This window comes from Lissotriton vulgaris, chromosome 2_1, assembly GCF_964263255.1.
Source record: "Lissotriton vulgaris chromosome 2_1, aLisVul1.2, whole genome shotgun sequence".
Lineage (NCBI taxonomy): Eukaryota > Metazoa > Chordata > Amphibia > Caudata > Salamandridae > Lissotriton > Lissotriton vulgaris.
In genome coordinates, this window is record NC_141687.1 from 355,676,208 (window position 1) to 355,703,466 (window position 27,259).

Sequence of the window (27,259 nt, forward strand, 5' to 3'; positions counted from 1 at the left end):
CCTCATTAGCTGCGAGGTGCAGTTTAGTGGCAGAAAATGGTACACCTTCTGCTCATGCAGGAAAGGAGACCAACACACCCATCCATACACAAGCAGATGTCTAGAGACATTAGAGAAATATACTTTATTTTTTATTTTTCTAAAAATCATGAAAGGGTGGCACGAACCACCATGATACATACAATATCAATCAAATAATCTGAATTAAAATTACAATAAAATCATTTATGTAAATGGTGAACAGTAAAATGGTTTAAGTAATTATGAGGATCAACATTTTTGTGATAAAACAAACTTCAGACAGAGTTCTTTAAAGTTGTTCATGGGCGAGTATGTTCCCCCAGCATGCTTATGCTAATAAAATAAAAAGTACTGGGTGTGATAAGATGAACTCAACAAGTCTGCATGGTAAGGTACAGTTCATTTGCCATTCTTTTCTAATTCTTTTGCTGCTGTATTCAAGTCTGCATGGTAAGGTACAGTTCATTTGTCTTTCTTTTCTAATGCTTTTGCTGCTGTATTCAGAAATGTTATTGTCTTGCAAGACAGTTGAACAGAGGAACCACCAACACATTTTATAACTGCCGCTCTTTACGTCCTTATTTGCTCTTTTCTCATGGTTGGCCGTAGGAGGATCTTCCTAGTGTTTGGTAGAGCCAGACAGATACATAATAGGTGCAATAGTGACTCTTCTCAACTGCCACAAAGATGGCAATCTGTGGTTGACCCCGTCCGTTTCTATTTTGGGATAAGATTTTTCGTCTGGTAGAAACCCAGTCTTAACAGGGCCAGGTATGGTTGAGGTTTCAGCTGCTCGTAAGATGGCATTACCATCCACACGTGTGTTTTCTGGGTCAAAGATGATTGTCAGTTTGCAGCGATTGTTTTTTAACTGCTTTTTTGGTAGTTTGTTTAAATGCAGAATATGCCAATGGTGTGAGCCAGGCTTCCTTTAGCTTTAGTGCTGAAAGAGATTGTTTTAAAATTCGAAATATTGACTTGCTGTGCCTGGATTGTTTTTCGACCTTCTGCCAGCAGTGATGGCCTAACGTGTTTTCTTCTGGTGCCCTCATTCTCCAGTAACATTTGGCCAGTGCTCCTAGTCTTGACGGTAGCGTATCTGGGCTTGAGAAATGTGACGTGTAATTAGGAACAGTTTCTTTAATTGACTGGATTGAGCTTTATGTAGAGTTGTTCAGTCCTCAGTGTTTAACCCCTCCCATGCCCATGACGAGCTCAGCTCATCATGAGCCACGGTGCTCCGGTGCTCATGTGCTCCGGTGCTAATGCTCACACGCTGGGCTAATTCCCCTTCTGTGCTGAGCGTTCCATTAAACGGGCGTGGTCGTGACGAGCTCAGCTCGTCATGAGCACCGGAGCACCGTGGCTCATGACGAGCTGAGCCCCCAGAACAGCAGGGGAATATCCCCAGCAGCCAAGGGGTTAACATTTCTGAACCATAAGAGACAGATGGCAGGAATTTTGCTGCTATGACCTTAAGTAAATGATTTGTTGAACGGCTGCTTAGATTGTTCTTCAGAATTTTAAAAGCGAATAGCAGTTGTTTTGCTTTTGTTTGCCCGAGGTATTGATGTTGCTTATAATTAAGTTGGCAATCTAAATAAACCCCCAAATATTTATATACATCCACCTACGACAAGAAGCTGGTATTTAGCCTCCAAACGAATTTAGGACGTTTTTTGTGGGTGCAGGAGAAGCACAGTACATTCGACTTTAGGAGGTTGGTTGTTAGTTGGACTGAGGTGGTATATTCTGCTAGTCGGGTAATCAACTGCTGCAAACCATGAGGTGTTTGGGAGAGTAGAACAATATTATCCGCATATTGCAGACTTGGACTTGGGACGTTACCCAGCTGAGAAGGGTCACCTTGTGTTATATGTAGATTACTCTCTAGACCGGCTGTGTAGATGTTGAATAAGCTAGGCACCAAGATACACCCCTGTTTTAAGCCGTTGATGGTCGAGAGTTTCTTGATTAAACTTCGCCCGTTCTCTTTTTTTATTTGAACCCAAGTTTGTGAGTACAAGTTGATGATTCTTCCAGTAATTTTTTAGGATCTCCCCAAGCTTTCATTTTAGTCAATAACTTAGCTCTTGGCACTTTGTCAAAGGCTGCTTTGAAGTCTACAAAGCATGCATAAAGGATGTTTGAATTGACAATTGCTTGATTAGCTAAGAGGGTAACTGCTGATATGTTGGTTAATGAGCCCATACCGGCCGGAAATCTTGTTTGTGTTTTCGGGATTAAGTTTGAGCTACTGACCCAGTTCTCGAGATCTGCCATAGGTTTGATGCGTAGATTTTTTTACTCTACACCAATGAGCTCTATCAATCTGTAGTTTGGTCTGAACGCGCTCCTGACTTATATATGGGCTGAAAAATGCTACCCCGCGAGGAGTTGGGAATGATGCAAGTCTCTAAGCTGTGAATAAACAGTGGAGTTAGATAACCGGACCAGAACGCTGGATCCTTCCTGAGCAAGGCCTTCAGCAGGCCGTTTATGGAGACCGTACCAAAGCAACTCACTCTCCTACCTGAAGAGAAGTGTGGACAGGGTAGAAACTCAATGGCAGAGATGCCATTGTCTTCCTGAACGGAGGTGCGGTTTAATGCTAATTTGTGGATAATTTCATGTCTCACATGGTCCTAGTTTCACACTCCAAGGGAAAAAAGCTTCTTGGTTTGTCTCACAAAAGCGTCACTTCTTATAAAAGACAACTTTGTGTTGTTGTTTTAGGCAATTTCATTGCTTATATGTGGGCTACTTCATGCGCATAAGGAGATATGTGTAGATTCCATGTTACAGTTTGACGTTACTATGAGACTTTCAACGGATCATGTGAAAACAGTTTTACATGCCGTGGGAGAACATTGCATGCTCGAATAAGGACAATATGAGACCACTCTGGCACTCTTCATGCCGACATTGGCACGCCAGCACCGATATAAGGGTATGGGTCATGGCTCTGGTGTCAGGGTGGGCATTTCAGCAATTATTTAGTGGCTCTGTAAAATATTTGCACAACTTTTCTACTCAAACCTGCTGTGAACATGCACAACGTTTCCTATGTTGCAGAACTACTGTGCAAGATGCTATCTTTCAATTTTGTTCAATCAGAGCTTCACACAAGGAGGGGGCAGGAAGTTTTTAGAAAGTGAACTTTGTTTATGGATTTCCCAAGCACACCTTTAAAAAGAAATTCCATTTGATTAAGCCAATTGAGCTGGGCATTATGTGAAATGTGAGTCTGTTGCTTTGGGCAAGCCGCACAAAACAAAACATTCCCCACACCTTGCTCACTTACTGCCTCAGAGGTGTCAGGTCTTCAGCCTTTCCTGTAGTAAGAGCTACTTCTGATCAGCGAAAATCATCGGGAGCTACTTAGAGGCCACGCAACCCACGCATTGATTGCTTTTTTTAACAATGTGCTTGTTATCTTGTGTGTTTTTGCTGCTGATGTTTTAAGATTCCTCCCTGTTGTCAGCACATCATATAGTCTTGATAATAAAGCTTTTACTGCATGTCATCCATGTCAAATACCCAGCACATGATGCCATTTTGATTTCATAAGTGCTGAAAGATGGGCTGCTTTCACAGTACCGCCACCACACAGATAGGGCTTATTCTCATTATCAAGAACTTAAAATTCAAGTGATGAGACATAAACCAGATTCGACAGGGGCAATGTGTTTGCAACTGAGTACAAAACTGTACTTCATGCAGGCTCCTACTCTGAATGTTTACATAAACTTTTCAGAAAACGTGAAGGATCCAATTTTTAACTACAGTCAGCCCTCGAGTGTGGAACATTAATGAAATAACAAGGCCTAAACACTTTCTTTTACATAGCCTTACTGTTTACTTTGCTTGGTGCCCCTTATTCCTTCGGTCAAGGTCTCTCGGATTTTAATCCTGCTTAAATCCGTGCTCCAGACATCGGTATCCATAAGGGAGTTCTTCAGACTCAGCTTCTTTTCGATTCCATCCAGAATGTACACAACAGGCCTGCCATCGCTGCTTTTAAGTTGCGCAACACAGAGACCAACACTTATTTCATGCCATTTAAAAGTTATGAAAACCTCCTAAACACATCTCTGGATTTTTCAAGGCAGTGTTAAGTGAAAAGCAGTTTTCGGACCGTTATTAAACGGTATGCTATTGAAAGCTGCCATACTGGTTTCATTACTAGCAGTTGGGTCTTTTGTAATAAACGACTTGTAGAAAGATGGCAATCCCCATGAAAAGAACATGACGTGCTAGATAAGTTTAGCACCACCTTTGCTTTGCAGGAAGCAGAAGAAACCACTACAGCCCTGATTGGCTCAGTTAAGTCAATCTGAGCAGCTGGTTTTGGTGTGGGGGGAACGACCCCTAAAAAGAGGCCTAAATGCTTTACCAAAGTTGATGAGTTTCTAAATTGAGACTTTACCGGCGCAAGCTACTTATGGGGCCTAGGCGACCTACTGGTAGCTTGCGATCGACCGGTTGGAGACCCCTGAGTTTGAATGGGAGCTACTGGTAGCTTGCGATCGACCGATTGGAGACCCCTGAGTTTGAATGGTTAAAAGGCTACCTAAAAAGGTGCATTTAAATAAGTTAATAAAAGGTTCTTGTAAAGTATTTTACGAACAATTCAGTTAATACATATCAGTTAGTATCTCTTAATAAAGAACTAACACTGTATCCTACTCCAGAGCAGAGGGTTATGAATAACAGTAACAATAAGTCTAACACTGGAAAATAAAGAGAACGGATCCAACAACGTAGCAGTAGAAAAGTGAACTATCATCCCAAGCTGGTACAAACGGTGGAAATGATGTTCTACCAGCAAAGGATGCAAAGAGGAGGCTGCGGTCGTTTTACGACAAGAGAAACAACTACACACCTGTCACTCATTCTACCTCGACAAAGGGCAAAGAAAGCCAGCTATGCTTGTGACTATTGGAAGGGGATATATTTGTAAATTTATCACCAGAAGTGACAGACTTTGAACTGCTAAATCATTGCAGTTCTTTTGCGAACGGCGAGGAAAACAATAATTAGCATGCTATTATCCAAAATGATGTCACTGCTGCGCTTCCTCTATGCCTTCCAAAACTTTCTAAACCCAGTTCCAACAAAATATTTTAAAGAAATAGAAAGTGTAAAGAGAGAGCTGCTTCTGGAGGGACATCCCTGTATATCCTTCTCAAAACTAGTGAGGAGTTGTTATGATGGAGGAATTGTGCTCCCTGACATTAAAATACTATTGGGCTGCTCACTTGGCTGCAATTATTCACTGCACATATCGACATTGGGAGGACCCGGCTATAGAATGGACAAATGGCTACTGCGAGAGAGTAACTTTAATATGGCTCTTTACTCGAAACTTACCAAATTATCCCTGACAGGACCGACTAGACACTCAATACAAGTGTGGCGTGCCTCCAACTGAAGCATGGGCTGGCGGATGAAACTTATGCAGGCCACCTCCCTGTGGGATTTCGAGTAGCTGGGAACCCTGAGCAAAACGAAAGGATTCGACAGGTGGGATATGATCGGGATCTCAAGAGTAGGTGACTTATGGAATGGGGGAGGAGTCATAGCATTTGCTACTCTCCAACAGGAGTATGAGTGGCTGACACAGAACGCTACAGAAACCTGCAGGAGAGACATGCACTGACATCGCACATACCGAAGGGAGAGACCCTCCCGGAGGCCTCAACCCTGCAGGATAGACTCCTCGACGGATACATGAAAACAAAAGCGGTATTACTAACATAAAAAAAAATTGATCAATAATGCCCAGAACCCCCTTGCAACGCTCTGAATACACTGGAAAAAAGACATCTCGGAACTGGATTAAGATAAGTGGCAGGAAGCGTTGGCCTCCCCTAAGGAGGTCGGGGTCTCTGCTCGCTTGCGACTGGTTCAAACTAAGATCCTTCATAGAGTATATATCACAGGAACAACACTGGCTAAGATGGGTAGAACAGATGATGTGGAGTGTAGGAGATGATGTGGCCAGAAGGGTACATTTATACATATACTGTGGGAATGTGTACATGTTCAGAAATATCGGGCCGACATCCATCAATGCCTCAGGGAAGTCTTTGTAGTATGCATTAACATTGATGCCAAGAGAAGTCTACTAATCATTTGTGAACCTACAGATCTAAATAGTAAGGATAAAATGTGGGCGACACTGGGCTTGATGGTAGCTAAACGGAACGTATCCAGATTATAAGGTGCTAGTACAGCTCCCACAGTGGCAGATTGGAAGACAGACATGGACTGGTGCATGATGCGAGAAATTTTTTTTCATATTGCAAGAGTCTGCTCACAAAATTGGATGCAGGTGTGGGGTAAATGGAATGAATATTGGGGTGATATTTGTGTCCCACCGATTATCCCCTCTCCTTCGGATCCATGCACACCATAAAGAATGTAACGTAAGCTTGTAAAGTTTCGGAATGTGTCACGGATATCTGTAAAATTAGTATTTGTCGAATCGAATTTCATCTCACTCAATAGCAAATGTAAATGTCTCATCACAGTTGTTAATAAAGAGATTGATAAAAAAAAATGTGCATGCTCTGACCATTTCATCAGAACACGACATAGGGACTTCGGACAACATTGCCACTACAATTCCACCACCAGAGAGATGCAGCAGAAATGTTGTGTCAACACGAGCGCCAGTAAGGAATAAAAAAAATAAACCTGGAAACTGAACCTCAAAGAAGGCAAGAAATACAACTACTCATTGCAGTAAACCATGTCTGGTGGCTGAGTGGACTAATGCATCCACTCCACAAACCTGTGTTTCACCTCATGGCAAAAGGATCAAATCCCAGTAGGCCAACTCAGCCTTTCATCTTTCCAAGGTCGATACAAGGAGGGCCACTGAGTTGGGTAACAATACACACATGTTATTCGGCGACAAAACGTGCACTTTCAAATACATATGTATTGATTTTTACTACTACAGGAGAAAGGCACGTGACAACAACTCCAATGGAAAAACAGCACACAAGCGACAAATGGACAACAAAGTCACTGTAACCAACACCAATTAAATAAATGTATTATTATTTGGAGTGGTGGACAAGCAATAGCAACAATCACTCAATTCCACGGCAAGTATGACAAGAATAATTTCGGCACCAGCAATGAACCACTCTCGTGCAAAATAATGCAGATGTTTTCCCCCTGCAAACAGTCAACTCCGTGCCTGGCAGAATAAAGCACAAGCTTTACAAGAGCTGTATGATCCCACCATACTTGCCTGAGCTAGGCTCTACATTACAGTACGTCATTGTTGAATTGTTTTAACTAGCTCAGCATCGGCGTCCGCAGAAATGTTTCGGGGGGGGGAGGGCACATTTTTAACTTCATCACCATCCCCCTTGCACCCTTCTACCCTCTGCCTTGCACCCTTCTCCCCTCTGCCTTGCACCCTTCTCGCCCTCCCCCTTGAACCCTTCTCCCCTCTGGCTTGCACCCTTCTCACTCTCCCACTTGCACCCTTCTTCCCCTCCCCCTTGCACCCTTCTCTCCCTCCCCCTTGTACCCTACTCCACCTCTGCCTTGCACCCTTTTCTACCTTGCAACATTCTCCCCTCTGCCTCGCACCCTTCTCCCCTCTGCCTTGCAACCTTCTCGCCTCTGCCTTGCACCCTTCTCGCCCTCCCCCATGCACCCTTCTCCCCCTCCCCCTTGAACCCTTCTCCCCTCTGCCTTGCACCCTTCTCGCCCTCCCCCATGCACCCTTCTTCCCCTCTCCCTTGCACCCTTTTCACCTCCCCCTTGTACCCTACTCCACCTCTGCCTTGCACCCTTTTCTACCTTGCACCATTCTCCCCTCTGCCTCGCACCCTTCTCCCCTCTGCCTTGCACCCTTCTCCCCTCTGCCTTGCACCATTCTCCCCTCTGCCTTGCACCCTTCTCCCCTCTGCCTTTCACCCTTCTCCTCTCTGCCTTGCATCCGGCTCCCCCTCCGCCTTGCACCCTTCTTCCCCTGCGCCTTGCAATCTTCCCCCTTCTACCTTGCACCCTTCTTCACCTTGCACCCTTCTCCACCTTGAACCCATATATCCCTTTGCCTTGCACCCTTCTCTGCCTTGCACCCTTCTCCCCCTCCCCCTTGCTCCTTCTCCCCTCTGCCTTGCACCCTTCTCCCCCTCCCCCTTGCACCCTTCTCCCCTTCCCCTTGCACCCTTCTCTCCCTCCACTTGCACCCTTATCCCCCTTGTACCCTACTAAGCTTCCGCCTTGCACCCTTTTCTACCTTGCACCATTCTCCCCTCTGCCTTGCACCACTCTCCCCTCTGCCTTGCACCATTCTCCACTCTGCCTTGTACCATTCTCCGCTCTGCCTTGCACCCTTCTCGCCCTCCCCCTTGCACCCTTCTCCCCCTTGCACCTTTCTCCCCCTCCCCCTTGCACCCTTCTCCCTCTTGCACCCTTCTCCCCCTTCTACCCTTCTCCACCTCCACCTTGCACCCTTTTCTACCTTGCACAATTCTTCCCTCTGCCTTGCACCACTCTCCCCTTTGCATGGCACCCTATTCTACCTTGCACTGTTCTCCCCTCTGCCTTGCACCTTTGCACCCTTCTCCCCTCTGCCTTGCACCCTTCTCCCCTCTGCCTTGCACCCTTCTCCTCTCTGCCTTGCAACCTTCTCTTCTCCGCCTTGCACCCTTCTCCCCCTCCGCCTTGCACCCTTCTCCACCTTGAACCCATATCGCCCTTTGCCTTGCACACTTCTCTGCCTTGCACCCTTCTCCCCCTCCTCCTTGCCCCCTTCTCACCTCTGCCTTGAATCCTTCTCGCCCTCCCCCTTGCACTCTTCACCCTCTTGCACCCTTCTCCCCCTCCCACTGGCACCCTTCTCCCCCTCCCCCTTGTACCCTACTCCACCTCCGCCGTGCACCCTTTTCTACCTTGCACCATTCTCCCCTGCCTTGCACCATTCTCCCCTCTGCCTTGCATAATTCTCCCCTCTGTCTTGCACCCTTCACCCCCTCCCCCTTGCACCCTTCACCCCCTCCCTCTTGCACCCTTCTCCCCCTCCCCCTTGCACCCTTCTCCCCCTTGTACCTTTCTCCGCCGCCACCTTGCACCCTTTTCTACCTTGCACTGTTCTTCCCTCTGCCTTGCACCATTCTCCCCTCTGCATTGCACCCTTTTCTACCTTGCACTGTTCTTCCCTCTGCCTTGCACCACTCTCCCCTCTGCATTGCATCCTTTTCTACCTTGCACTGTTCTACCCTCTGCCTTGCACCATTCTCCCCTCTACCTTGCACCCTTGCACCCTTCTCCCCTCTGCCTTGCACCACTCTCCCCTCTGCATTGCACCCTTTTCTCCCTTGCACTGTTCTTCCCACTGCCTTTCACCATTCTCCCCTCTGCCTTGCACCCTTGCACCCTTCTTCCCTCTGCCTTGCACCCTTCTCCCCCTCCCCGTTGCACCCTTTTCCCTCTCCGACTTGCACCCTTCCCTACCTTGCACCCTTCTCCCCTCTGCTTGCATCCTTCTCGCCCTCTGCCTTGCACCCTTCTTGCCATCCCCCTTGCACCCTTTTCGCCCTCCCCTTTGTACCCTTCTCCCCCTCGTACCCTTCTCCACCTTCGACTTGCACCCTTTTCTACCTTGCACCCTTCTCCCCTCTGCCTGGCGCCCTTCTCCCCTTTGCCTTGCACCCTTCTCCTCTCTGCCTTGCACCCTTCTCCCTCTCCCCGTTGCACCCTTCTCTCCCTCTGACTTGCACCCTTCTCTACCTTGCACCCTTCTCCCCTCCGCCTTGCACCCTTCTGGCCCTCTACCTTGCACCCTTTCTCGCCCTCTGGCTTGCACCCTTCTTGGCCACCCCCTTGCACCCTTCCCACCCAATGGAGGATGGAGGGGGCTGCCACCTGGAACAATGGCACCATTTCAAAAGCAAGATAGACTAGGGCCGGCTCTGACTGGGCCCACACCGGATGCACTGGCGTTCCAGGTGGGGGGAGGGGGGCGGGGGGTAGGGGCAAGTGACCACCCTTCCCCCCCTGTGGACGCCCATGTAGCTCAGGCAGCATTTACTGCTTCAGAAAAAAAGACTGCGCATGTCACCAGCAGGAGCCTTTGCTACTGTGCCTCGGGCAAGAGAGGAAATGGGGTTACCTAATACAAGGCGGGGCTACCCAAAGCAAGGTAGCTTCTTAAAGAGCACAAGAACGCCAGATACAGAGTAGCATGTACAAGAGGCAGACACTTTCGAGTATGGATATTATACTTGTGTCAGCAAGACGTAAGCCTTTCCACTAAAGTGTGCTTCCAATAATTGCAAATAAATTGTTGCTTATAAATTTGAAATAGAGTAAGCGCTTTTACGCAGTGAAAACAATCTGTATTATTAATATTGGATACATATATATTGAAGGCATGTGTAAATATATACATAAATGGTTAATTAGGGTCATTAAAACTGTTTTTGTACCCATTATAAATTATGTAACAATGTATTCGTCATGCTTTGGTTTACATTCGCAGTACCTTCTCCAATAAATGTTGCTAACTACGGGGGAGGCCTTTTCTGTCTTGTTCCTCTTTTAGTACAAAAATGTCCAGAGCACGAGTTGGTGGCTCCACCAATCGATACGAGCCAAGGCTGGAATCAAAGTAAGTAATAGGTAGAAAACGTAACATTTCTGGATTAGCGGGTACAAATTCAGCGATTCGAATTAGAGATGAATTATTTCAGCCAATGGACGTAGGGTGGGTGGAGGAGGGGGTGCAAATGGAAGCCTGTGAGTCAGTGTTTTCCTTATAGTCCTATGTGGCTTTAGAACTGCGATTAATTCTCACGAAAGTGGGATCACTTTGTGCTCATTGGTAAGTAACGCTTCTAAATTCTCTTTCAACTTTTATCTTGGACATGCTTGGCTAATTAACATGCAGGTACCCTGTATAATGAAAGTGTGTGACAACCTCGAACTCCGTGCACCAGATAGGAGCTCATAGATGACAACTTCCCACCCCCAAAAAAAGTCATTGCGCAGAGATGCTAAAGTAAAAGTGTACCGCGATACCAAATAAAACAAGCATTGGCAAAGCCAGTAGGTCTCGCCTTTGGTACCGTATAAGTGTTTTGCCATGCAATAGTTGATGTTGTTGCACCAAGGATATTGTGCTGCATAACTAAATATTTGTATGTTCTGAAAGGCAAGACGTATTGGATATGGCAATGTTTTATAGCATAACTATGTTTCTAAATACTACTACAAAGTAATGAATTATGTGCTACTGAAAAATCTTGTCCTAGCTTTTTTGCTTAAAAAGCAAATGTGGAACAGCTTTATAATTAGTTTGCTAAAGTAGCCTGAAGGCTAAAAATACAATACAAATACAAAATGTATCTTCTGAGCAATGTGCAGTAATATTTTTTTAGCATACAAAAAACACCCAATTAGAGCTTGGTAGTTTGGATTTTATTTTTGAGCTATTGACATTGCTAATATGTGTTGTTTTTTTGGCACCTTATAAGTGTGTAAGATATTGGCAATGGTTTGTCCAGGAAAAACTGACACATTTTTGTCAGTTTTACATTTTATTACAAGAATATTTAGTTAACATTTTTAGTACTTTAAAGTAAGTTGAGTGGAAAAAAAATATTTATGATGTACATTTATACATGTTTTCTAAATATATTAATTCTGTTGCAATATCTTTTAAAAATTTTGTAATACTGCCATTGCAAAATATTACTTCAGATGTCTGCGATAAATATGGCATAAGTGCATCTGATAAGTCTTCCACATCTGTATTGATCATAAACCAGTCCATTAGAAGTTCATTGCTAATATCCATAAATTGATATGTTTCAGTATTGTGCACTTGTGTTGTTATTGTAAATAGCACCATAAATCTGTGCGCACACAGCAGCCACAGGTTCAAATTAAAGCAACGCTGATTCTAAGTTTCATCCTTCCTATTACTTGAGAGGAGAGGTAGCATGTGCTAGGAGAGAGCGCTTGTTAATATGGTGTGTGTAGAGAGCAGCCCCTGTTTTAAGGTTTTATACAAAAATAAATGCTAGCAGATACTTTTGAAAAAATACGATTCTTTTTAGTGCAGATGCTAGATATGTAGCACAGTTATTGGCAGAGATCAACAAGCCACAAAAACAGATGACCCCAGAAATCTGTGCACACACAGCAGCCACAGGTTCAAATTGAAGCAGGGCTGACTCTAAGTTTCATCCTTCATATAACTTGGGAAGAGAGGCAGCATGTGCTAGGAGATAGCGCTTGTTTATATGGTATGCGTAGAGAGCAGCCCCTGTTTTTATGGGAATTGATAATGTGCAACCGTATCGTTATAAAAAGAAATGTAAACAAATAAAACCAGGGTAGGCATGGGGAGATTAAGTGATTGTTATTGATCGTGATCAACAAGCCTGAAACTTGGTTAGATCAAGACGATAAACAAGGGAGGGCAAGGGTGAGACAGACAGGGGAGAGAGAGTAAACAAAGATAAAGAAGCGGGCGTTGCCACGCTAATTAAGAACAGATGGCCCCAGAAATCTGTGCACACGCAGCAGCCACAGGTTCAAATGAAAGCAGGGTTTACTCATAGTTTCATCCTTCCTATAACTTGAGAAGAGAGACATCATGTGCTAGGAGAGAGCACTTGTTTGGATGGTGTGTGTAGAGAGCAGCCCCTGTTTTAATGTATTATACTAAAATACATGCTAACAGATACTTTTGACAAAATACGATTATTTTTAGTGCAGCTGCTAGATGTGTAGCACGGTTATTGGCAGAGATCAACAAGCCACAAACTTGTTTAGGAGAAGGAGGGTAACAAGGGAGGGCGGGGGTGTGACAGGAATGAAAGAGTAAACAAATATAAACAAGCATTGGCATAGCCAATAGGTCTCGCCTTTGGGACCTTATAAGTGTTTAGGCATGCAACAGTTGATGTTGTGTCACCAAAGATATTGTACTGCAAAACAAAATACTTAAAAGGTTCCAAAGTCGAGACCTATCGGCTATGCCAAAGCTTGTTTTAAATTTGTTTGTGTCTGCTATATGTAAATAGAATTTTTAAAAATCCAGTGTTTCGCATGACCACTGAAGAAATGGCCATGGTGAGACATTGGTGAAAGTTACTTGTCGGGGGTGAGCTGTGTGAAAAGTGTGGTTTTATTCATACTTCCAGCAAGTTCTCACCTCATTCAAAGTGCCGATGCTCATGCCAGAAGTTTGGCGACGTGGAAGCCTGGAGCTGTCACTCAGAGCTGCTGTAATACTTTGTCAGCTGAAGCCACGGACTGCCGGAATGACGAAATGCCGCCTGAGCCCTTTGGGAGGGTTGGCATTCCCCGCCTCGGCCCCGCAATGCTGCCCAAGAGGCACGTTTACTGAACAGTGACCCCTCCTCAGCTAGCGCTGATGGTCTTCTAGCAGGCCTGATTTTCCACCGCGAAAAGTGGGGCTATGCAGGCTTGTTTACCCCTCTCACTCCCAGACCACATTTGTGCTGAGCAAAATGGCCAGAACTCCTTACCTGGCAACTGGGGAACGAGGTTCGAATTTCGGCGTCGGCTCAACATCCTGTGATTCTGAGAAAATCAGTTAATCTCCCAGTGCCTACAAAAAAACAATGGTGTCCTTGTGTACCATAACTGGTGCTAATACAATGCCTCCCGAGTTGGCGCTACATAAAGCAACAAAAAAATACGTAAGAGATGTTTTTGTATAGTGTGTAGTCTGACGTTGACATGGTGAGGTTGCGATTTTACCAACCAAGGGATCTAAGTACAAATGCTAACTCCCCAATTAGCTCAGCGTCATCTGTGAACATTTATGTGTCTATAGTGCCTCAGGAATATTGTCTACTGAAATGGGAAGTGCCTTGAGGCGATGTGGCTTCAACTCGCCTCTCGCTTTTAACCTGGGATGCAAGTATGCCGGGTGTACATGCTAAGACATGAGACTAACAGTATGTTGGCTGTACACGCTTACACATGTAAATGTGTTTAGACTACTATGTTAACAAGTGAGACAATGCCGGGAGTGCACACTGACATGAGAGTGTGTGCAGGGCGCACACTTTAACAGGCGAAAGAGTCTTGGGGTACCCATTAACCCATGAGAGTATGCTGGTTGTGCATGCTAACACATGGAAGTTTTCTGGGGTCAAGCCAACACATTAAAGTATGCTGTTTCAGCACAGCAACATATGAAAGAATGGTGGTGGTGCAAGCAACACATGAGATCATAATAATCGAAATAGTGTCCTACATGTGAGCTATTCCTGATGTGATATCTGCAAACAATAGATATGATCCTATTAAGGAACAAAAATGTCATTCTTATGCATCTACTGCAAAGAATAACCACAGGAAAATGGATAGAGTAGCCGAAGGAGAGCCAACATGTGGCATGATTAAACCGTTATGTAGGAAAAAACAAACCTATTGTTACCTATCGTGAACGGAAAGCATACCTGTAAAATATATATATATATATAGATGGGCACTTTGCGAACAACTTTTTATAGTAGTCATCCAAGTATCGAGCTCGGATTGTCAAAATAATGTAGGCATTTATGTAGGGGAATATCTACCCTATATTGGCATCTGTGAACAAGCAAAACAACGAGAAAACAGTAAAATTATAATATGAAGAACAAATAAATGTAAATAAAGCTAGTACGGTAACATTAATGGAGCAAGCAACTTTAGCATATCCCAAATGTCACATTGTCTCCAAGAGCTGATCTAGCTCCAGCAAAGTCCAAAAGACATGGCCAAGAGTTACATGTCATGTCTGCGCACTGAAATGCAGCACTGACACACAAATTATTAAAACGACAAACCGGTACACAACAAGTGTGAACCCTCAGCGAAAGGCAATGACACAACATACCCCCCAGGTCCAAGTGGGTATAGGATTGCGCCAGGCTCACCCCAGGGGCGTATGCTATGTCAATTTGTGCAGATGGCCAATTATATTTCAAAGTAGAAAAACGGTAAAAAAGCGAGGACAGCTTGGAAAACGGCACCATGGGTCAAAGTCATCAATCTTTCAAACTCAGCCTAAAATGCAAGCTGCAAACAAACACGCACCCTCGGTCTGAACATATCAACACGCGCATTACTTGTCCTAAATGTACTTAATATACAGTTTTTGGCCCCGTTGGCCTCTCAGCTCAGTCCCAGTGCCTCCAACAATTTAAGAAGGTATGCGCAGTCTGGCCTCCTACCGAGGCACACACACTGGGAACGGAGATACCAGCACAGCAGGCGGCGAAGAACCACTCAACACAACAAGCATTGGCGGCACGCGCGCCTCGCGCTCAAAGTTTAAAAAAACAAGCCTGGGTGTTGTTTGCATGCACGCGCACGCTGAAAGAAAAAAAAGCACGCGAGTGCTGCAGTATAGAGAGGCGGGGGGTGGGAGTGCAAGCCCGGGTGTTGTGTGTGCGCTTGCGCTGACAGAAAAGAAAAGCACGCGAGTGGTGCAGTATAGAGAGGCGGGGGATGGGGTGATGGGGGTGGGAGTGAAGGCCAGCAGAGTGACGCAATCTGTGGTGGGGGGAGGGAATTGAAGAGCGGAGAGAGGCACGCAAGGCTGAACAAACCTTGACAGAAACCCATATGGTGGGTGCGCGCTTGCATGCCCATGTGCATGCAAGCTTGAAGCCAGGAAAAGCCTCTGGTGGCACTTTTAAAAGCCCGTATACTAAAAGACGAGCAACAGCGCATGCGCTGCTCTAGGCTCAACCTAAAAAGCGGGTGTGCGGTCAAGCTAATTAAAAACAGATGGCCCCAGAAATCTGTGCGCACACAGCAGCCACAGGTTTAAATTAAAGCAGGACTGACTCTAAGTTTCATCCTTCCTATAACTTGAGAAGAGAGGCAGCACGTGCTAGGACAGTGCGCTTGTTTATAGGGTGTGTGTAGAGAGCAGTTCCTGTTTTAATGTATTATACAAAAATACATGCTAGCTAACACTTTTAACAAAGTACGCTTTTTTTAAGTGAATAGAGCGCAATTGCTGCCCTGGGGCGTCCAAGCGCTAGCGGCCAGTATGAAATTGCTTAACAGAAGGGAATCGCTGAGGAGTTAATGTGGAGCATTAAACAGAAAGGTCTTCAGCTGTTTCCGAAAGGAGGAAAGGTTGGGGTTGGACCTGAGTTGAAAAGGTAGTGAATTCCATAGCTTGGCGGCATTGTGAGTGAACATCCTGCCGCCAGCTCTTGCCTTTTTTATTCTATACATGCCTGGCTAGAACGAAGGTTTCTGCTAGGTTGATACTGTGTTATTAGGTCCCGGAAAATAGCCGGTCCTGTGTCCCAGAAGGCTTGGTGGGATATATACATGGCCTTGAAGGCGATTCTTTGTCGTACTGGTAGCCAATGCAGACTGCTCAGTCCAGGTTTGGCTGACAGTCTGCGTGGCAGCTGAAGCAATGTGCGGGCCGCACAATTTTGCACTATCTGTAGCTTGCGCAGTGTGTATTCCGGGGCACCGAGATAAAGGACATTGTTAAAGTCCAGACGGGACTGAATCAAACCCTGAATGGCCACCCGCTTTGCCTCCACAGGCAAAAGAGGGAGAACTTTCTTCAACATCCTAAGGAGACCGAAGCAGGTAGCAGAGAGTTTTATAGCCTGGGTGTTAAAAGATAGGGCTTTGTTCAGCCAAACCCCAAGGCTCTTTATATTGTCCTTTGGTGTTGGGGGGGGGGGGGGGGCGCCAAGGCAAGGGGGCCACAAGGAGTTGAAAAAAGTGGGGTTTGTGGGACCCAGGAGCATCAGCTCTGTTTTGTCCCCATTGAGCTTGAGGGAAGAAGAAGTCATCCATCCCTTTACCTCCTCTAGGCATTTTATCAGCCCACTTGAGGACGATAAACCAGCCTCCTGCGCCAAGGAGACCACTAGCTGAGTGTCATCCGCTTAAGAAATGATTTTAATACCAAACGGACGGACAACCTCAGCCAGTGGTCTCATGTAGATGTTAAAAAGCGCAGGGCTTAAGGAGGAGCCCTGCTGGACTCCACACCTCAGTGGCCTGCTCGTGGGTACCATGTCTTCATCAAAATTTGGAAGGACCTGTCGCTCAAAAAAGATTTGAGCCATAGCCATGCTCCGCCAGCTATTCCGACATTCGAAAGACGGCTCAGCAAGGTGTCATGGCTGACCGTGTTGAATGCCCCGCTTAGGTCAAGGAGGATCACTGCCACTGATCCCCCTTGATCCAGGATCTTTCTGGTTTCCTCTGTGACTGCCAGCAAGGCAGTCTCTGTCCCATGTCTGGGTCTAAAGCCCGTCTGGGTGGCATCTAACAGCTGGTTACTCCCTAGAAAGTCCACCAGGTGGATATTGATGTGCCTCTTGAGAATTTTGCTCACCCAGGGGAGCAGAGAGATCGGACGGTAGCTACTGAAGTCACCGGGGTCCAGATTGTTTTTTTTTAGCAGAGCACGAACCATGGCCCGCTTCCAAGCAGGAGGAACGGTACAGGAGGTGATGGAGGCGTTCAGGAGGTTCATGATGGTCGGTAAAACGACCTGAGATGCACACATCATGACTTCTGGGGGTGCTGGATCACATGGAGACCCAGATTGTACCTTGCGGGCTATAGAATCCAAAGATTCAGGGTCTAGTGGTGGAAAGTGATCCAAAGTTATCAGGGATTGAGATGGAGTATCCCCCAAGTTTGTCTGACCCTGAGCTGAGGGATCTTGTGCTATGGAGGGGAAAGATGAATAGATTTGGTTAACTTTCTGGTGGAAAAATTCTGCCAAGTCATTACAGTGGGCTGTAGTTTTGTCCAAATGCGTGCTAGGAGAGGGAAGTTTAGTGAGATTTTTCACTATTTGAAAGATTTCCTTTGGCTTGGACTTAGCTTGCATGATTTTATTAGAGAAGGTCATGGATTGGGCAGATTTGACCTCAGCTTTATAGGATTTAATTGCCTCTCTATATTGAGCTTTTTCCTCCAGTGAGTAACCTAAACGCCACCGTCTTTCTATTTTCCTGCAGAGGCGTTTCTTTTCCCGAAGGGCCTCTGAATACCAGGGGGCGGCATTTTGAGGGCGTTTCAATGTGATTTTACATAGGGGCGGGGTGGCCTTGAGGGATTGTGCGATTCAGTCTTCATATTCCTGATTGGCCACACATGGGTCCTCATTATAAGAGGGCTGGCCAATCATGAGTCTGCTGGACCAGGATTCAACTGGTAGCCGGGCCCAAATTCTAGCTCTCCTTACAATGGGTCTAAGGGGGGCTGGCTTAAGTGTAGTCCAGGTGAAAGGCACAAGTAGGTGGTCAGTCCATGGGAGGGGAATTGGCAACCCCGCCACAAGATCTGTACAGTTACTGAACACAGGGTCCAGTAAGTGACCTTTAATGTGGGTAGGTGCCTTCACTCGTTGGAATAACTGTAGTGCCACTAGATCATCTGCAAATGCCATGGCAGTATGATCCAGGTCGGTACAAAAGGGGGTGGTAATGGACGGTGCATCTGAACCAATCAAACACTCACACCCAGTCAAAAGATCTGGGTTTAATCCATCACCGTTCTTTAGCCCACTCTGCCACCCCAGTTCAGACATGGCTATATGCAAATCAGTCTGACCCTGTGCCTCATGGGAACAGTCCAGCCCGAACTGCCAAGCTATGCCTTCCCTGGACCGGAAACAAGCTTCCGAGGACCGGTTTTTGGCATTCCAGCCGCCTTCAGCCCGGCTTGCTTGAATCCAGTGGCAAAGTGAGCAAGGGACTCACGTCTGAGCATACCCTGCCACACTTATGGCGGGCAAAAGCGGTACAAAAGGAGGTGGTAATGGATGGAGCATCTGAACCAATCAAACACTCACACCCAGTCAAAAGATCAGGGTTTAATCCATCACCGTTCTTCAGCCCACTCTGCCACCCCAGTTCAGACATGGCTATATGCAAATCAGTCTGACCCTGTGCCTCATGGGAACAGTCCAGCCCGAACTGCCAAGCCATGCCTTCCCTGGACCGGAATCAAGCTTCCGAGGACCGGTTTCTGGCATTTCAGCCATCTTCAGCCCGGCTTGCTTGAATCCAGTGGCAAAGTGAGCAAGGGACTCACGTCTGAGCATACCCTGCCACACTTATGGTGGCCAAAAGCGGTACAAAAGGGGGTGGTAATGGACGGAGCATCTGAACCAATCAAACACTCACACCCAGTCAAAAGATCAGGGTTTAATCCATCACCGTTCTTTAGCCCACTCTGCCACCCCAGTTGAGACATAGCTATATGCAAATCAGTCTGACCCTGTACCTCATGGGAACAGTCCAGCCCGAACTGCCAAGCCATGCCTTCCCTGGACCGGAAACAAGCTTCCGAGGACCGGTTTCTGGCAATCCATCCGTCTTCAGCCCGGCTTGCTTGAATCCAGTGGCTAAGTGAGCAAGGGACTCACGTCTGAGCATACCCTGCCACACTAGTATGAACCAGGGCGACATCAAAATGGAAATTAAGGTCCCCTAACAGAGTATAGTTCGAGGCAGTTCTAACCCGTTCAGCTACAATAGACGGAAGGTGATTGTGAAACTGTTTAGAGAGTCCCGGGGGGCGATATACAACAGTGCCTGAAAAACAGTTGTTAGGGGAAAATTCCAGGCTGAATTCTAGGCTCTCGCATTCTGGAATTAATTCAGGAGTTACTTGACAGAGATATTGCTCTTTATATATAATGGCTAGACCTCCTCCTCTCCCTTCAGGGCGATCTTGACGAATACTTTGAAAGCCTGAAGGAAGGGCTGTCGCTATGTCAGGGTCAGAGTCCGTCACAAGCCACGTTTCTGTGAGAAAGACTGCATCTGGCATACGTTCTTCTAACAGAAGGGCGAGTTCCATCCTATGTTTTGGTAGGGATCTACAGTTTAGCAAAAACATACCGTAGTCCCGTTTTGCGTCCCGTAGCTGCATAGGCTTAAGGATCTGTTTACACCTTGGACAGATCACTGGTAGCTCTATAGCATAAAAAGAGTGCGAATAGCATTCGATTCCCAAAGGCCTCATACTGAGGAGGGCTTCCACGCTATAGTACCTGACATTTAGCGGCTGAGATGTAGGGGGCATGGCCCTCAGCCCGTTCCAGGTGCGGACGGGTGCAGCCTGGCTTGCCTTTGGCGCGCCGACGGCCCGCCCGCTGTGCCCGCCCGCTGCACGGACTGGAAGTCGCCATCTTTATATACTTAAGTACAGCTGCTAGATATGTAGCACACTAATGGGCAGAGATCAAACAGCCACAAAGTTGTTTAAAAGGAACCTGTTGACAAGGTAGGGCGAGGGTGAGGCAGGCAGTGGAAGGGAAAGTAAAGAAATATAAACAAGCGTGCAGCCACGTTAATTACAAACAGATGGCCCCTGCGCCTCGCTGCTCGCTCCCACAAGGTGGATGCCACCACATGCACGAGTCCTTGAAAAGTGCAGACCGATTTCGAAAGGTCATCTCCTAGGCAGCGCATGTGCGCTGCACTAGGCTCAACCTAAAAACAAACGTAGATTAAAAGGTGCAAGTTGGCCCTATTGGTAGTAAAAACTTTAAAGCGCCCGCCGTGCTGAAACCGTAGCGCATGCCCGGAGGCAAAGAGGGCACCCTTGCAGGAAAGTACTTGTGCCTGAAATAGGGTAAACTCGTTAAAGAAAATAGTGCTCACAGACTGTAGATAAAACAGACTGTGTAACATACCAGTAAAAGGTCCAGTCCTCATGGGAAGTTACAAATACAGACAAGGCAGTATTAAGGAGGGATTACTAAGCCTATTAATGAATCACAAGCAGCCATTTAGCAAGGGCAGTACAGGAGCCAGTTGGAAAGATGGGTAGGCAAATCGACGGAGCTTGTATTCCATACCTGAATACAGCATGCCTCACAGAGCAGCACATGCGCTGTCCAGGCTTGACCTAAAAACTTGTTACCATCCCCCTGATCAGTATTCTATCTATGAGAATACATTTATGCAAAGTCTAACACAATTTTTAAGGTCAGTAATCAGTGTTATTTTAAATCACTTTTTATCATTTGGTCTGATGCCAAAGACTTGTATTCAGCTAGCATTAGACCAGTTCTAAAGACTGGACTACACAAAGTTTGAACTGCAACATATACCCAATTCCTCAACTTCTGAATGTTTTAAACAAAATTATTGAAAATGGTGTAAACCTATCAACTGCAAGATTTTGTTGTAGTAAATTATACCCTTTAGTCATATACCATGAGTTTTAGGGTGGGGTAGAGCAATCCTGGACAACCCAAAGATGGTGGTAAATGATGGGAGAATCTGGGCACTGATCTGAAATTGAAACCATCAAGAATACCCTTTCTTGCAGATATTCTCAAATGTAGTATAAAAATATAGTTTTAAGATACATTGAGTCTTTCCAATCCAGTAGGGCACAAATAATAGTCCTGTCCACTTTCAAAAGCAGTCACAAACCCATAACATCAGAGCTCCCACAAGGGTTTACTTTTTTGTGATTTCATAAAAGAGGTGCATCCAATGCTGTGGAAATTTTCTTCCAGCATGTCTGGGGACATGTTCCCCTTTGTAGGTTTACCTGCACAGGGCTTGAACTGTTTTTGCAAAATATTTTGTAAATCATTTTTTTTTGCGCCCGTACATTACTTACCTTTATTTATCATTGGTTGGCTCCCACGTCACTCGATTGTTTACGACCTTTTTGTCAGCGCCTCCTCCTCATCTACCGCTTACTTCTGGGCTTTAAGTCTTTGTCCATGCCGTAGAGTGTGGACCAAGTACTGCTTCTTGCAGCCTGTGTCCTTCCACTGGTTACACCCCGCTCCCCTTTAGCAGTTATTGCTTTCTTTCACTTGTTTACGTGGACTGAATTTCTCCCCTGTCCTTTGTTACTCAACCACCGCACTACTCCCTCAAATTGCTTCCCAGCTTAAAAATTACTATATGTACAGGAAAGGCGATGTACAAGTGTCAGAAACACATTTGTGCTGACAGAATGTATTTCTTCTTTTCACACTTGATGAAGAAAACCAACCGCACAATGTAAATGAAAACCATAAGAGATGTGGTTTTGCTTTACACTCATCCTTTTAACTAACAATTTTCCCAGGAGGAATGGGTTCTCCATTGAGAGGAGATGATCTGGCATAACGGGCAGAGCTGCTGACTTTAGAACTGGGGATCCCAGTTTGAGTCTCTGCGTCATATCAACATCCTGTGATTCTCAGCAAATCAGTTAATCTCCCCATGCCTACAAACAAAATATGAATGTGTCCTAGTGTAATTGAATTTATGCTCATGTAATGCGCTCAAATACTTTCGGGACTGGTTCGCACCATCTAAAACTGCGAATAACAATAATAATCCTTGTCTGTATTATTAATTTGATATTTCTATCAATGTTTTTTTAGACATGTTGAACAGCAGCGCTGGATGCTATGCAAAATGCCTTGTGTTGCACAGCAGCGCGGATGCTATGTAATATGCCTTAAAGTAAACAAAAAAGGGATACAACGCGGTAAATACCGGCTGCCCCAGAGCACTTTGCTTTTATTTACTTTAAGCCATGTTGCACAGCAGCCTGCGCTGCTTTGCGACATGTCGAAAAAAACATTGACTACGCCAATGGGCCTTGCGTAGGCAAAACCTATTGGCTTTGCTATTGCTTGTCCTACTACCGAAATGTATTTTGAGATGACAACACAAACTAGAAGACACTCTTAAATATCTGTAAAGTCAGTTCTGAAATTGAATAGGGCCTAGCGCTGTTGCAGCTAATACTGAGTCAGAGCAGAGTTGTCCCATGGTCTGCTATTTCTCCTATCCTGTTATATCTTTATATGCTACCTTTGACTAAAACTTTACAAGTATCTCAACCCCCTTTCCCTTAACTCTTAACTTCCAACAACAAAATAAACCTAATTAAACAACACCATGCCTCCTATGCTCTTAAAGGGCTGTGTGATGATAAACCAATGGTGGCAATCAAATTGAATTTCCACCATTAAGTAGGCCTATTCTTGCAGGCTTACCTAAAGCAAGGCTGGTTAAGGGCCACATTCAAGTCGGCTGCTAGGCTCATTGCAGATCCAGAAGATTCAACCACATTACACCAAACCAAAAAACATCTAAAATGGCTCCCGTTTGATTTAAGGATCTAGTTGAAGATAGCCTACATGAGACACAAGTTTCTTTTTTGTTGTTTTTTTTGTTTACCTTTGTTTTTATTATTTTTCCAACAAATTTGCAGTTTACAGTGTTATTTCGTTTTGATCAATATTATTAATACTGTTCAGATCATAACTTTACAGAGATAGATCACTTATTGTCAGTTGACACTTTGGACAGTTACATCTGCTATAGACTGCTTATGCCAATTACTGGTCTAGCATCCTTGCTTACTGTGATAACTTACATATTGCTTATATAACAACATAACATAAAACGTTGTAACCCTACACCTAGAACATTTACAGTAGAATTATACATTTCCCCGTGCCATGGACACAAGATCCTTCACCACAACTCTCCTGTTTGTCAGTCCAATAAACTAGAACTGTCTCTGGGTAGCCAACTCCCTAGTGTCGAAACCACAGAAGTTCAACAAAAACAAAACTTCCAATGCTCCTCCTCTGGTCTAGCCCCAAGAATATGTGAAACCAGGTCAAACCTCTCCTCTACTTCCTACAAAAAAGTCACTCAGTTTAACTATTTGCCTTTGGGCACCTCCGGATCTTGAAATTGCCAGGCCGATTGTTATATTGTATCTGTATTGCTGCTTGCTTATTCCTTGTTGCATTATTCCCTGTATGTTTGACTTGTCAGCTATTTGTACAGCGCTCTGACACCCGGACGGGTCATGTTTGTGCTATATAAAACTCCTCAACCAAACAACCAAACAAATTAAAATCCAACTACAAAGGGGATATTGCTACCCACATAGGAATACCCCTTATAGAATGCCAAACACTTTCTGGCTTCATGGGCCAATACCTGAAGCATACATTACCTTGATTAAACAAAAAAAAATAGTAATTGTAGATAGGATCATATTTGAAAATCAGGTGAAGGCAATTTTGAGAAAAGATCTCTTTCATTTAAAAATTCTACAGCCTATCTTTCTCCTTTCTGAAATTCAGGTACTAACTGTCTTTAACCATGGCTTGAGCCTTGAATAAGTGACCACGTTTATTTAGAAATCTTGGCAAAGCTTCTGGGAAAGACTGTGACTAAAGTAGGCCTGTGTCCAAAAATAAAAGTGGTCCAGTTATCGAATAAGATAGCCAAAGTTGTAGACCACATCTGTAAATGGGGTCAGTTTTGGACTTGTAAAGACCAAACTTAGGGCCTCATTAGGATCGCGGACGGACGGACCCCAGAGCAGGAGGGAACCTCCGCATGGCATGCAGAGTTCCCTCCTGTGCAATTAGGATGTGACCGCCACCCTGGCGGTCACATCCTCTATTTTTAACATTGCGGCGGGTGCGGCTTCAAGCTGCACCCGCGGCAATGTTAAAAATGCACGCATTGCATTTGCATGCAGTAAGAGGCAGGCACCGCGCAGTGCCTGCCGCTTTCTGCATGCAAATGCAGGGGGTACCATAGGTACCCCCCATGTGCACCCCCACCCCCCTTCACCTAGGGGGCCCGCAACGGGCCCCCCGCAGTGAAGTTCCGTATGCTTTTCCACGGCGGAAAACCCGCCGCGTAAAAGCATAATTTACAGGCCATCCTAATATGGTGGACGGTGTCTGGAAGACACCGTCACCATATTAGAGCTTTTCCACCGCGGTTGTAAGCCGACCGCTGCGGAAAAGCTGCGGACGGAAACCCGGACCCACCAGCCATCCTAATGTGGCGGTGGGTCTTTGGTCAGTCCGCTGCGGTTTTTCCGCATCCTCTGGGCCGGCGGTGGCTTCCGCCGGCCCCGAGGATGCGGAAAAACCGCAATCATAATGACCCCCTATATACGTGTTGTGCAAGCTATGGGAGACTGCACGCTTTTGTGCTTGATGCAGTCAATGTTTGTGCTGATATCGGGACATCAACAGTAACAACTGACCACATCGATCATAGCACAGGCCTACAAATAGTTCGTATTCCGTGCATACTTTGTGGGCAAAATGCCATGGCTAGGGTCTTGTTAGGACTCCAAAAATATGGCCACATATCACCTGCATTGGGAAGTCTTCATTGGTTTGCTGTGCATAGATATGAACCTTCAGTACCATCTGTGTGGACAACATGGTGATCCACCCCTCATTCATTTCTTTATTTAGCCATGATATTAACATTTTATTCACCAGCTCATGAGTTGAGGTCCCTTTTCAGCCATACATTGTACGTCGCAAAATACAAGAAAGTGTGTGTAAGGGCAGAGCCTTCTGAGTGGCTGCTGCAAAGCTTTGGAATGTTCAACTGCATAAGAGACTAGTTCTCCTTATCACAAACAACATAGAATAAGGGTGTTTTATCCTTGAAATAAGCATATTTGCACCACTGATACTTTTATCGATTGGTGTCAAAAAAATATGGGGTATATATGCATTGCATAAATACAGTTTAATCAGTCAGTCATGATGTCCTCCAGGAGCTGAGAGTTTGCTTGGCAATCTTGGTACTCTGCACCAAAGAGAGAGATTTTTGTTGACAAATAATCGTTATCCTCCTGACCTACGCCAAGAATGAGCATGATGCTACACCAGCCTTCTACCTGGGTACCGGAAGAGTGGCCCGAGCCACAACAGACCCCACCCCCTGATCCAGCCACAACATGCAGACGTCCAGCCACAAATCTGCCCCTGGATCCCAAGGTTGTGGACTACATGAAATCCCTTTGTCAATGGTCAACCCTAATGTGCCTGGATTGCAACCATCACGAGGAGGGACTCGGAAAGGGACGCAGTGGCGGGTGGTCCTGTGGTCCCACCTCGAGTGCCTGAGGTGCAGCGACCCCGTAGGCAGAAGGAGCCCCTGGCAGAGATACTGTCCACGTCTCCCTTTGTTCAGAAATTAGAATAATCTGCGGACTGTGGAACAGGCCTCTAACCCTAAGGATATTTTCATTATTATCTTCTGGTAGATTTGGATACTTGAGATTACCATCGTTTTTATGTTTAGTCCTGGTGTAGTATAAATTGGTTAATAAAGTGTTGTTTATTTTCAAACAAAACCCCCAGGTGGACATTCATAATACCTACTGATTTTGTAAAAGGTGTTTTCCACTGTATTTGGCTAAGCCTCAGCAATGCCTCCTATTAGCTAAACCTTGACCGTTCGACCATCCAATCAGAGTCAGGGCGGCTTTGAGGTCTGTTTTCCATCTCAGGCCAAGTACCCAAAATGCTGGTCAGTAAGGAATATGTGTTTTTTTAAAGTTTTTTTTATTTCAATAGGCATACCTTGTTCTAATTTCGAAGTCGTTTTCTACTGTAATATTCAATAATCCTCATGCCTTGAAATTGACTAGTGAAGGCGCACAAGATATTTAGGGGCTTCGGGAAGCTTCTTTGCTCCCGCTGAGTTTTTATTGAAATGCATCCTCGAGTACTGGGCTCAGTGCACCTGCCTTTTAGGTCCCTCTGTCTTGGGGGAGACACCTCTCTCTGCCTCAGACTGATTAGCTTACAAACACATTCACAGAGAGAGACATTCAAGACAGCAAAGAGCTCCCCAGAGTACCAGCCCAAAGTCAGATTAACTAAGCGCTTAAAAGACTAGTCCTATGTGTGTGACCCTGCTGTGGTCTGCAGGTCCTTAAGGAAGTGTGGCCAGAGGCATGGCTGTAAAAATTTCCCAGAACTATTGGCTTTTTGGACGCATGGAGTTCTCCCAGTTTCCCTGAAGGCCTCACAACTTATGAAACAAGGTGCCCTGCCCGCAGATCCACATCAGATTGTGCCTTGAAGCAATTTCAAAGCACTATTGGAAGATACACTGACCAACAATAGCAAGTGTACTGTTGCCCCGTCTGAGAATGTGAGCCGTGTTTTGAGGTGCATGAAGTTGGGGACCCAATGTTATTTTGATGTTGTCCAGACATGAAGGGTTTACAAAGAAGTCGGAGGACGGCGGTTATGGTTTATATGGTAGGTGACACCTGCGGCCATCTTTGATGCCTGAGAATAGGCTGGAGCCAACTCTGATTCTACAGTACTGTTCTGAAACCAGGTGAATCACAAGCACCGAAAGGAAGGACAGATGCACAATGTTAACCAACCAGAGAAAGGAATTTTAAAAAGCAG